General features: G+C 42.3%; 1 pseudogene; it reads left to right on the forward strand.

The window, feature by feature from the left end:
* The first annotated feature begins 1,204 nt into the window (after window positions 1–1,204).
* LOC136536919 (uncharacterized) lies at window positions 1,205–11,686 on the forward strand (annotated as a pseudogene).
* The last annotated feature ends 773 nt before the right edge of the window (window positions 11,687–12,459 follow it).

Here is a 12,459-nt window from a genome sequence, read left to right on the forward strand (position 1 = left end):
ATGGGGTCTGATGGTGGAGTTGGAAGCGTTATTTGGAGCTCTGAGATGGGGCCAACCCCAAAGATCATATGTGGCCTTGATTTTGGGGCCCCTGTTGGAGATGCTCTTGCTTTCTCCTATTTTCTCTTTGTTCTATGGGCACGTGGCTGCGTCACTTGCTCCCTCCCGGTCCTGGCAGGACGGTGAACATCTTGTTAGTCGATGGATCATGCGCCCCGTGCCCCCGTCGCCAGCTCTCGTCCCTCTGTCTCGGCGCAGCGGGATTGTTGGCATTCACTAAGCTCTTAAATCAAAACTATGTGATTCACAAGCGCACGGAACACTGGTATAGTGTTTCGAGTATTATATGGTTTCGTATTTATATTCATGGGAAGCACTAGCAGCCAAAAATATTATAAATAAGTAAAGTTATCAGCTATATCAAACAACCAACTAAACTCAGCGGGGTAAGCCGAATGTGGAAGTTGGTGGCAATGATCCCAAGAGGGTAAGTTCTACACCTAAGGTAACTATAGAGAGATAAGCTGCTGTGAAAACAACGAGTAAGTCTGGGTTTCTAGTGGAATCCTAACCTTAAGAAAGACTGCCAAGTTAAGAAAGAAACGTGCTTAGGTAAGAATAGCCTGGGCAGGATTCAATTGGTCGAGCTGCTATCTCGGGGGTTCCAACGAACTTCCACTTGGTGTGAAGGAGATCACTTGAATCTGACACTTCATATCTCTCATTGGGGCATGACACCCTGTGGGCCACCGCTATCGAGCCTCAACGGAGCCAGTACAGCACGACAGATTATGTGAGATAGACAGGTGCTGTCACCACCTGCTACCTGTGGAAAATTTGGTGCCAAGCCTGCATGTGGGCATCTGCATTTTTGCATATATATACAACATTTGGATACATTTTGCTTGCTGGCATTTGGTGCATTTGTGTGAACTAAAGTAGTTTTCAACTGTATAACTAAGAACCTGTTTGGTGCGGCTCCGCTCCGCGTGCTCCCGTGCCGGAGCCGGAGCCCTTTTGCCGAAGCCCGAAATCGTGGCTTCGCCTGCCGTACGAGAAAACGGTTCCTCCTCACTCATTCCACGCCAGAAGCGCTCCTGCATCCTGCGTCGTTTGGTGCGGCTCCCCTGCCGGAGCCGGAGCCGGAGCAGCGCAGGAGCCGCACCAAACAGGTCCTAAGTTTGGAAATCTGTGTCAAAGTATCATGTTCAGAGAACTAATGAATAAAAGTGGGATGAATCCTATTGCTATTACTCCTAGAGTAAGAGTTCATACTGATCATTTAACAACAAGAAGCCCACATGGAAATATTTTTTCTGCAGTTGTGGAGAAAGAAGAAAGCTCTCAAAAAAGAGGTGAAGACCCTTCTGAATGTTATCCAGGCGTTGAGGGGAATATGCTGAATATGTCTTCCGAATCCAGCTATAGCACTCGGGCTGTATTTCTGAAACTAATGCACGATCTGTCAGTAGTGCTTCTGTCGACCTGCAAGGGTGGTTCTTCGTTACAGGAAGACGAAGAGGAGCTTCTGCAATCAGTCATTCAAAATCTTACAGCTGCCAGTTCCAAAAAAGCAAGGTATGATCTTGAAATGCTTTTATTAGGTACGGTTGACGTCCAAATCAAACATCAATAGGGCCTTGGACGTCCGAGCCGCTACGGACCGAAGAACGCAGCGAGGATGTCATTCTTTCGTGATGAAGAACGGAGAGATTTATAAGCAAACCACCAAAGGATAACCAACGTGCTTACGTGACGAAGAACCGACTTGTTTTCAGGTAAATTAGCAAAGAAACCGTCGAAGCTCACGTCCGGGAGGGACCTCGTCAGGGCAAGGACGTCGCCGTGTTGCCCTAGGTCGGCCGGCAAGCCTAGGGCGCCATCCTTGGTCGTCGGATCAAAAGATGAACAACATGGGAGTTGAAGAAGAGGGTAAAAGGGTTGGGTAGAGGTAATAGATTGATTTGTTTGTCGATTGGATAGATGAGAACTCAATCGGCCATGATCCTCTCATATATATAGAGGGGGTGGTCTTATCCCAGTAGGAAACCTCTCCAAGACTTATTTTCCAAGTTTTTCACGAGTTTGGAACAGTTCGGATCGGAATCCAAAAGGTCAGATCCGAATAGGATTTTTTTGTTAGGTATGTCGGAAGTCCTGACTTGGGTCGGAACTCCCGACAGTCGGAACTTCCGACTTTTGTCGGAACTCCCAACGTAGGGATAATCCCAGACACCTGAGTAGATTTCTTCAGGCTTTTCGGAAGTCCCGACACCCGTCGGAACTTCCGACAGTCGGAAGTCCCGACTTGGGTCGGAACTCCCGACAGCGAGGCATATTTCCGAGGGCATAACTTCTTCATCTGGACTCCGAATTAGACGTTCCATATATGTTTTTTGACCGTCTCGACGAGAGGAACGCAATGGTGAAGTCCATTTAACATTTTGACATCTTCACAAAATAGACATTTTTGGTCGTCAACATATGCCCCCCTGTTTTCAGGTGAATGATGCATGAACCCGAAAACACTTATTCAAAACCAAACAGCGACGATACCCATCTCATTGGCTGCTTAGTGACTAAGGGCGATGTATACATCGACCATTTTTTTTCTAAGGGCGATACATGTATCGGCCATTGTTTGGAGAGCACTTAGGCCTCTTGCCAAACACTTAGAAAGTATCTTTTCAAGTACCTCCCATTGAATGCTCTCGTGAGACGTTCATCTTGCAATGTCTCTAGCACATATGAATTTTCGAATATAACTTTGACCACTTTGTAAGGACCTTCCCAATTCGGTGACCACTTGCCAAACTGATTGCTTTTCGATCCAATTAATAGTATGGTTTTCCACACCAATTCTCCTACTTGGAAAGATTTGCTCCTGACTTTCTTGTTGTATGCTTTGGCAACTCGAGCTTTATCTTTCTCTATTTCCTTGAGAGCTTTTAATCTCACATCAGTCACCTCATCGATATTATCCATCATCAAATCATGATACACAATAGCTAATAAATCATTTTGTTTAGCAAGCCTGTATGCATCCAAATTCACTTCGATAGGCAACACAGCCTCTTGGCCATATACTAACTCAAAAGGAGTAACCTTTGTAGCACCATGCCTTGAAATGCGATGTGCCTATAGAGCCTTAGACAAAACTTCATGCCATCTCCTTGGATTCTCCTCAATTTTTTTTGATGAGCTTGATCAAAGTCTTGTTACTAGACTCAGCTTGGCCATTGGCTTGAGCATAGTATGGAGATGAATTGAGCAACTTGATCTTATATAATTTGGCAAATTCCCTCACCTCTTTAGACACAAACGATGTCCCTTGATATGTAGTTAATGTTTGAGAAATGCCGAATCTATAATAATATGCTCAGTAATAAACTCAATTACTTCTTTATGTGTCATATTCTTCAAGGAACTCTCTCGGTCCACTTAGTAAAGTAATCCGTAGGAACTACACAAATCGGTGTCCCTTCGAAGATGGAGGAATATATTGGCCAATGAAGTCTAACCCCCAACCACGAAAATGCCATGGTTTGATGATAGGATGAAGCATAACAGCAGGCACAAGCTGAATATTTCCAAACTTCTGGCACTCTTCGCAACCTTTGTAGTAGCGAAATAATCAGCCATCATAGCAGGCCAATAGAAAATGACTCTACGCAATAACCACTTCATCTTCGGGGCCGATTGATGAGTACCATAGATGCCTTCATGAACTTCTCCCATAGCCACTCTTGCCTGATCTGATCCCAAGCACTTAAGCAGCAAATCTTCGGTGGTTCTCTGATAGAGCTCATCATTATGCAATACATAGTTGAAAACGCTCCGCCGAACACTTTTATCAATTTTGGCACTTGGATCACATAGATATCTCAACAAGGGAGTCCTCCAATCTTCTAAATTGGCCCCAACATCACTAGAAGTTATATCGGACCAATTTCATAGCTTCTCGAGCGAATTGACTAGGCTGGTTATAGGGGAGTCACTGAGCCAACAGGTCCGGTAGGCCTTAGCCGATTTGGAGGTGTCGGCTTGGTCGACTAGGGGCAGTTGGCTTAGCTGACTTGGCCACAATAGAAGAGTAGTCGGCTGAACCGACTTGGTCAGTTGGCTTAGCCGACTGGTCTATATCTACATAGGAAAAATTGAAATCTTCATGCATCGGTTGTTCTTGAATATGGAAATTATGTCCACTAACATCATAGCCAGATGCTTGTTGAGCTAACATGTTGGCCTTTTGATTTTCATGCCTTAGAATATGCCAAATTCGGAATTCGACAAAATTGTCAATAATATCAAGGCAAGCATCAAGATAAGTTCTTAGTGACCCTTCTAAACATTGAAATTCGCTAGCAACTTACTGTACCACCAGCAAGGAATTACCATAGGCTTCAACATGTTATACCCCATGGATTGTAATATGGCCAAGCAAATAAGAAAACTTCACATTTGGCTCAAATGTTGGTGCAGATGTAATTTTAATCGGCTTTGATGTCTCCAATAGCACCATTGTGAGAAATAATGATTATGCCACACCTTGGCCTTATTTGCAAGCCGACTAATCATATTATCACATCCATGAAATAAATCAAAATACATATATCATGCCCCCTGGGCCTTAAGGCCATCAAAGTAAATTCCATGGGGCTTTCTAATAGCACGATGGTTGCAAGCATTCATCGACTATATTTTACACTAAGGGCGATATCAGAATATCGGCCATATGAATTCATCAACATAAGTATGAATAGCCAAAACAAAATATTTCGGCTCTCGATCATTGGTAAGTAAAATAATTTGGCAACCCTCCATAACATAAAGATCCACACCAAGGATCAAAATAAGGAGCTGAGGGATAACCATGCATACCAGGGGATGAATTCCACATAGGCATAGGTAGGGAGTATGGATGATGCCATGACCAATGATTTTGATGATTTGGTGCAACCCTCCAACTTGGTAATTATTTCTTGAATCTCCTCTCCTTTGTTTTTGTTGCACTACTTGCTTGAACATCATCCTTCTAGGCTTGAATACTTCCTTTAGGAACCCATGCCAAGCCTTTTCCTTTTAGCTTCTCTGCACTAAACTTTTGTAACTTCTTCTCTTGCCACTTTGGTAAACCGATTGAGCATATTGGTTTTATTTCTGTTTTGGACAGTGACAATTCTTTCTTGATTTTGGGCAATCCCACCTTCTTTTGTTCAGATTTGGCACCTACAGTATCAATAGATGATTTCTCCACTTCTTTGCCATCAATAGCCGAATTTTTCAGCAATGTAATCGGCTTTTCAATAGTTGAATTCAGATCTGAACTCTTCTTCTTTCGGCCATCATACTTCACGCGGTAAACGTGCTTTACCGCTTTCTTCTTTGGTTGAGCTACAGACTGATTTTGATCAAAACGGTCTTTACAAGATGATGATCTCTCTAAATGTCTAGGAGCTGAATACTCTACATATTCTAGCCTCAAATATGGTGGAACATGTGCCTCTTCATCAAACCAGCCCCAAGATGAATAAGGATAAAAATATGTGGGTTGTGGTCCATACGACATGGGAATTGACTGCATAAAAGGAGAATATGTTACTGCTACGTGAGGTTTATCTCCTTGTCGATTCCACTCTTGAGACTTATGCTTTGGAGGCAATTTTGATAAATGAACTTTCTTTGGCCACTTGGTGACATTTGCTTCTCCTATCTTCTCATATTTAGCTATAAGTTCCTCAAAGCTGAGTTTGGCCTTTTACTTCTTTGTTTGTCACATCCTTTACCTCCATTAGCTTTACGAGCATCCTCTTTCTCCCCATCTTGATAGACATGCTCCAAAGGAGAATCCTTAGCCGATTCTCCTTGTTCAATGGGATCAATCGGCTTTTGCTTTGGTTGGAGAGATTTTAGCTACCCCCCAGTGTCTTCTGAAACTATGATAACTTTATTGTCCTCTGGAATATCTTCTATTTGCAATTCATCAACAACAACCTTGCCTTCACTTGAGGGCTCCACATCTCTCTCTTAGGAGTTCAAGCTTTGAGCTTTGAGTGAATCGGCTAATGCAAGCCGATTCGAAACCTATTTGCCATCAAGACTAATTGAATCCAATTGGTCTATGTGTTGAGCTTCAGACAATCTCAATCGTCCTTTATCAATGGCCGATTGGATCACTCGACGAAACATATTGCAACTAGAGGTATTATGATTAGAAGAATTGTGCCATTTGCAATATGTAAGCTCTTCTAAATTTTTAACATATGGCAAAGCATTGTGATCAATGATTCTAATAAAATTATTCTTGAGCAAGACATCAAAGACACGATCACAAAAAGTAAAGTCAAAGGTGTACTTTGATTTCTTTAGCCGATTCTTTTGTGGAGTTGGCTTTAAAGCTAGGCAAGAGAATGGATCGGATTTATTATCAATCCATTCGGCCACACCTTTGCAATTGCTTACAGGAAGCTTTAGCTTTGACGGATTACCACTATCGGCCTTACCATATGGAACAATGTCTTGGCCGATAGAATTTGAATTTATTTTATCATCAATAAATAAATTGCTATTCTCAATCGGTCTATTACAATAATTAGCAAGGATATCTCTAATAGATGCATAAATTAAAATAGTATGACCAGATTGGAATTTGAGCAAAATATTTATGTTTTCTACCTTGTTGATCATGTTGGAAAAGTGCACGTCCTTGATTTGCATTATGTTGCTCTTCATCTCCAGAGAATGATCAACAATAGATGCTGAATCATCCGAAGATGCATCGGCAGCTGTCGAGACCGAGAAAGTCGGCTAGGCTGACTTGGGCACTAGTAGGGGCTGGCTTGGCCGACTAGGAAGTAGGCCTAGCCGACTTAGGCAAGGAGGCAGAGGCAGTCGGCCTAGCTGACTCAGGGAAGGCAGCAATTGGCTCAGCTGACTTTGAAGTTGGCTCTACCGATTCTGAGTAGGAAGGCAGCCCTCCTTTGTTGCTTGTAGGGGCTTGATCTCCATCAATGATGCGGTAATCACTAGATAAGTATACAACCCCTTTAGCTCCTAAAAAATTAAGTCTAGCTAGTTTTTGGCGTTTTCCATGCTTTTCTGTAGCAAGACTTGTTTTTGAGATGTGATTGATTCGGAAAGGATATTGCATTCTTCGGCTTTTGTAGCCAAACCTTTGCTTACATCCAAATCAATTCTTTCTTTCATGCCCACTAGCAATCCTCTTTTAGCCGATGACTCAACTGTGATCGGCCTTTTCTCATTAGTCTTTCCAAAATATTCATAGAATCACTCCTCTAATTGAGACCATGAATCAATAGTACATCACGGCAAAGATGTAAACCATACAAAGGCAATACTGGTGAGAGATAAAGAAAAATTTTGCACTCTTATATAGTCTTCTTTATCGGTAAAACCTAGCTGTGAGAGATATATACTAATATGTTCCATAGTGGTTTTATCATCTTCATCACTAAATTCATAAAAATCAAGTACCCACCAACCATTAGGAGTTTTCAAGTAATCATAGTATAATGGATACGGTCTATAATAAGTGGGCACCTTTCATTTAGAGGAACCATATGGATTCCTAGCATGGGCTAAATCTTCATCGATTCAGCTTGATTTGAGAGCAACAAATGAAGCCGAATCATGATTGTTTGCAAGTGCACATATTGCTGAATTTTCATTGATTCGGCTATAATTATTAGCAATATGTGGAGCCGAATCACGAATTTAGCACTCGAATGCCTTGCTGAAATTTCACTAATTCGGCTATGGTCATGAGCGAAATACAAAGCCAAATTGTGAGCATTGATCTTTGCATAAGGTGCTGAATTTTCGTTGATTTGACTATGGTTATTAGTAACACGTGAAGACGAATCATAAGTATTAGCACTTAAACACCTTGCTGAATTTTCATTAATTTGGCTCAAGTTGGGAGTAACATATGGAGTCGAATTATGAATAGGAGCATTGGCATATGGTGCTGAATTTTCAGAGCAATTGGCTAAATAATTAGCATTGTTATAGCAATTCTCTCATTCATCGGCATGTCTTGTGGTGGAACCACATATTGTGAACTTATAGCCGATGAATAATAATTTACGTGCTGTATGTTGCTAGTAGCATCAAAACTCGAAGAATTTACAACATGCATCGGCTCTTGACCATAATATTCATAATTATAATGTGTATGATGAGGAACATTAACAAAAGTATTAGCCGATGTAACATATCTAGTATCATAATAGCTAGCAACACCAATATTAGAGCGCATAGAACTTGCAAAATAACTATTAGGATCATAAGATGCATTTGCATGTTGTACCTCAGGGTGATTGTAGTAATATTGTGATGCAACACCTTGGTACTTCATGATTTATAACTTAACCGTCTTGCTGAATTTTCCGATAAGCAGCGCAACTTGTTGCAAAATGGCAAACAAGATCACAAGGGGTCAAAACCAGATGCGATCGGCTTTTAAGCCGGATGCAACGGTAATGGCGAGCTCAAGAAGATAGATCAATGAGTAGTAAGGCTAGGTCAGAGAGATCAGCTATAAGAGATAGCCGAACCAATCCTCCCCAGCGGAGTCGCCAAAAAGTGTGTTGACGTCGGAAGTGATCCGAATCAAACACCAATAGGGCCTTGGACGCTCAGGCCGCTACGGACCGAAGAACGCAGCGAGGATGTCACTCTTTCATGGTGAAGAACGGAGAGGTTTACAAGCAAACCACCAAAGGATAACCAACATGCTTACGTGACGAAGAATCGACTAGTTTTCAGGCAAACTAGCAAAGAAACCGTCGAAGCTCTCGCTCGGGAGGGACCCCGTCAGGGCAAGGACGTCGTCGGGTTGCCCTAGGTCAGCCGGCAAGCCTAGGGCGCCATCCTTAGTCGTCGGATCAAGGGATGAACCGCATGGGGGTTAGAGAAGAGGGGAAAAGGGTTGGAGTAGAGGTAGTAGATTGATTTGTTTGTCGATTGGATAGATGAGAACTCAATCGGCCATGATCCTCTCATATATATAGAGGGAGGTGGTCTTATCCTAGTAGGAAACCTCTCCAAGCCTTATTTTTCAAGTTTTCCACGAGTTTGGAACAGTTCGGATCGGAATCCAAAAGATCAGATCCGAATAGAATTTTCTGTTAGGTATGTCGGAAGTCTCAACTTGGGTCGGAACTCCTGACAGTCGGAACTTCCGACTTTTGTCGGAACTCCCAACGTAGGGATAACCCCAGACACCCGAGCAGATTTCTTTAGGCTTCCCGGAAGTCCCGACACCTGTCGAAACTTCCGACAGTCGGAAGTCCCGACAACGAGGCATCTTTCCGAGGGCATAACTTCTTCATCCGGACTCCGAATTAGACGTTCCATTTATGTTTTTTGACCGCCTCAACGAGAGGAACGCAATGGTGAAGTCCATTTAACATTCTGACATCTTCACAAAATGGACATTTTTGGTCGTCAACAGATACCATTTACTATTCCATAATGCAATGTAAGCCAAACTTATAATATGAATCAAGAAATGGGCATATTTCCTTCCTTTCTATGGTGCTTTCTCATCCCAGAGTCCAGACATTAAATATAGATAGATAATCCCTTTCTGTTTCTAGCCTTAAACTCATTTCATCTGTCTCCAAGCTTGAACAAAAAATTGATGATAGATTGAGCAACTCCAGTCAAATGAAATTCAAAAATATTAATTGTGCGAGGAAGAACTTTTGGAGTTCAATGCATGAAGACTCGGCACAGGAGAATGCTGATTAAGAATTTAAGGCCACTATTTCACAGGTAGCTTTAGTATTTGGAACATCATGCTTCTTCTTAATTTGAATTAATACAGACATTACCTCCAAAGTGTGTACTTTATGTTTCACCTTTCGTTTCAGGTTCTTACTAATCACCAGGAGGACAAGATGCTTGACAACACTGAAGTTTCTCAGGCGTCAATCTATAGAAACTTATGGATTGAAACAGAAGCTTCAGCTTGTAAACTCAAATATGAGCTTCAAGATGCTCGCCTGAACACTGAAGCTCGAGACAGCAAAAGGCCACAACGACACAGTAAAAGGTACTCACTTGCTCCACAGATGTAAGCATTTCTGGGATTTTTGGGACACATTTAGGCCTTGTTTGGATGCAGTGGATTCGTATCCATCCACATGTGTTGAGGTGGATTGGAGTGGAAATTGAACTAAATTTCACCCTAATCCACACCAACACACGTGGATTGAGGTGAATCCGACAACATCCAAACAAGACTTTAGGAGGAAGTGAAATGAATGCGATGTCCATCAATCAATCACCAAGATTACGGAGACGCAGTTAACACCTTCCTTTAGTACAGATGCCATAGACGCCAAGTGCTAAAAAACTTAAAACGCCAATATTACATTGATGCTAAACATGTTTGCCACCAAAATAAAACTGCTTCCAAATATTAATGATGAGGGAGGGGGAGGGGGTTGATTATTCCAGAAATGTTTACATTTGTGGACAATTTTGAATGCTGAAGACGCACATTGGAAGGAAGCTGGAGGGAGTAGCAAGATGGATATATAAATTAATATTTTCAAATGGTTCTTGGATTCTGTGTATGCTCATGTTTTTCTTCTTTTGCCAATGCAGCCCCTGACTCATTGGAAGGCAGTAAAGGCTCTAACTCATACATGTCCGGTAGCAAACCACAGAAGCATGGGAAAGAAACCATTACATGCCCTACGGCTTTTCAGGGCCAGGGAGGAGATGCTCGTGACAAGCAATCTCCCATTGTAAATAGGAGCATTTTCAATGGTGTTGATGCTGATGTGTTTGCCCGATTTAAAGTTTTGTAGTCCCGAATTGATAATGTAAACTCCTTCAGTGAGACTGACTGTGGGGAGCAGCAAGAGACCATATGCAGTTGAAGATGCTGTTATGGAGAGACTGGAAGTTTTGAAGTCTCGTCCTGACAATATAACCTCTTTGAGTCAGGAAAGCAACAAACACCAGCTAGATGCAAGCATAAACAGTGCAGATGATGTTGATGATGCTGTTATGGCTATGCTGGGAATTTTGGAGTCCCATCCTAATAGTGCAGCCCTATTGGGACAGGAAAACAGCAAGCAACAACTGGATGCGAGAACAAATAGAGAAAATGGGACTGATGATGCTGTTATGGCTAGGCTGAGAATTTGAAATCTCGACCTGATAATGAAACCTCAATGGGTGATGCCAACAAGGAGCAGCAAGGCGCATGTAGTCATCAATTAAATGGGGACGACCTTGGTGTTGTATCCAATGGAGCCATTAGCAACACCCTGAGTGAGAAGTGCTCTAAGTTTACGCACTCTGATGATTTGGCAGATCATTTGGGAGGAAAAGATTCAGTAGGTGGCCTGGACACATTTGGTGATGGAAACTGTGCTAGGGAGGAAAAGGAGGTAGGTGGTTCAGCAGATGTTGCTACCCCCATGAGGTGCAAAGGTACATCTGACGAAGTGAGCATCGAAAGCGCAGTACATGGTGAACATAATCTTGGTGAAAACCATGTGTGTCTTCAAACTGCTGGGGACTCTCATGTTTGGACAGAAGGGTGTCAGGAAGTGCCCTAATCTCCTTTCCAGTTGATCAGTATGGTGGTTCACCTACAGAGTGGGAGCATGTGCTGAAGGAGAATTTCTTCCATCCTTGCAAATAGGCGAAATCTGAACCCTAAACTGGAAGGCTATTGTTTCAGCTCATGTTGCCTCAAAATGCTGATGCTTCTTGTAAATACGATATTAAACATCCTCTCCTCCCCAACCTTTGTCTGTATGTTCAATAATCTGCGTATAGGTGATCAAGGAAACACGCTGTGCCCCCGATGGTGCTGTATGGAAGTAATCTTGGTTTGTCTGCTTGGGTCTATGCCAAAGTTTATCCTTTTTCTTAGATAAGGGAACAAAGTTCCAGCCTCTATCATTCGCGAATGGTACACAGCTGATGCCAAAGTTTATCTATAAACAACACTTGTATGTTCTGGACCAAGAGTGAATTATTGTATATGTTTACTTCCGCAAAATTTGAATATTGTGGGCTGTGCACTTGTGCAGTCTGTTGACCCTGCTTGGCTGCTTTTGTTCAGCAGGTGGAACTCGCCTTTTTTTTTGAGAGAGAGGAACTACGGGCCCCCCCTAGTTTCGAGACCATAGAAAAATTTAACCCATGCTGTGAACTGTGAAGTTGAGTTCCATTTGCCGAAGTTCAGAGATGCCATTTCTGTGGCTGTTGGCAACAGTGGCGGACCCAGGATCTGAGAGCCGGGTAGTCCTGGTAAAAAAAAATCATGTGTAATACTATAAAATCCAAACAAAAAGTTCGACAAACATAGCTATAAATTAACCAAATTACGATAATACATTTAAAAGGTTTGAAACTTACATAAATACTCCCTCCATACTGGTAAAGAAAGTCGTTTATGATATGATTTAG

The sequence above is a fragment of the Miscanthus floridulus genome, chromosome 2, assembly GCF_019320115.1.
Source record: "Miscanthus floridulus cultivar M001 chromosome 2, ASM1932011v1, whole genome shotgun sequence".
NCBI lineage: Eukaryota > Viridiplantae > Streptophyta > Magnoliopsida > Poales > Poaceae > Miscanthus > Miscanthus floridulus.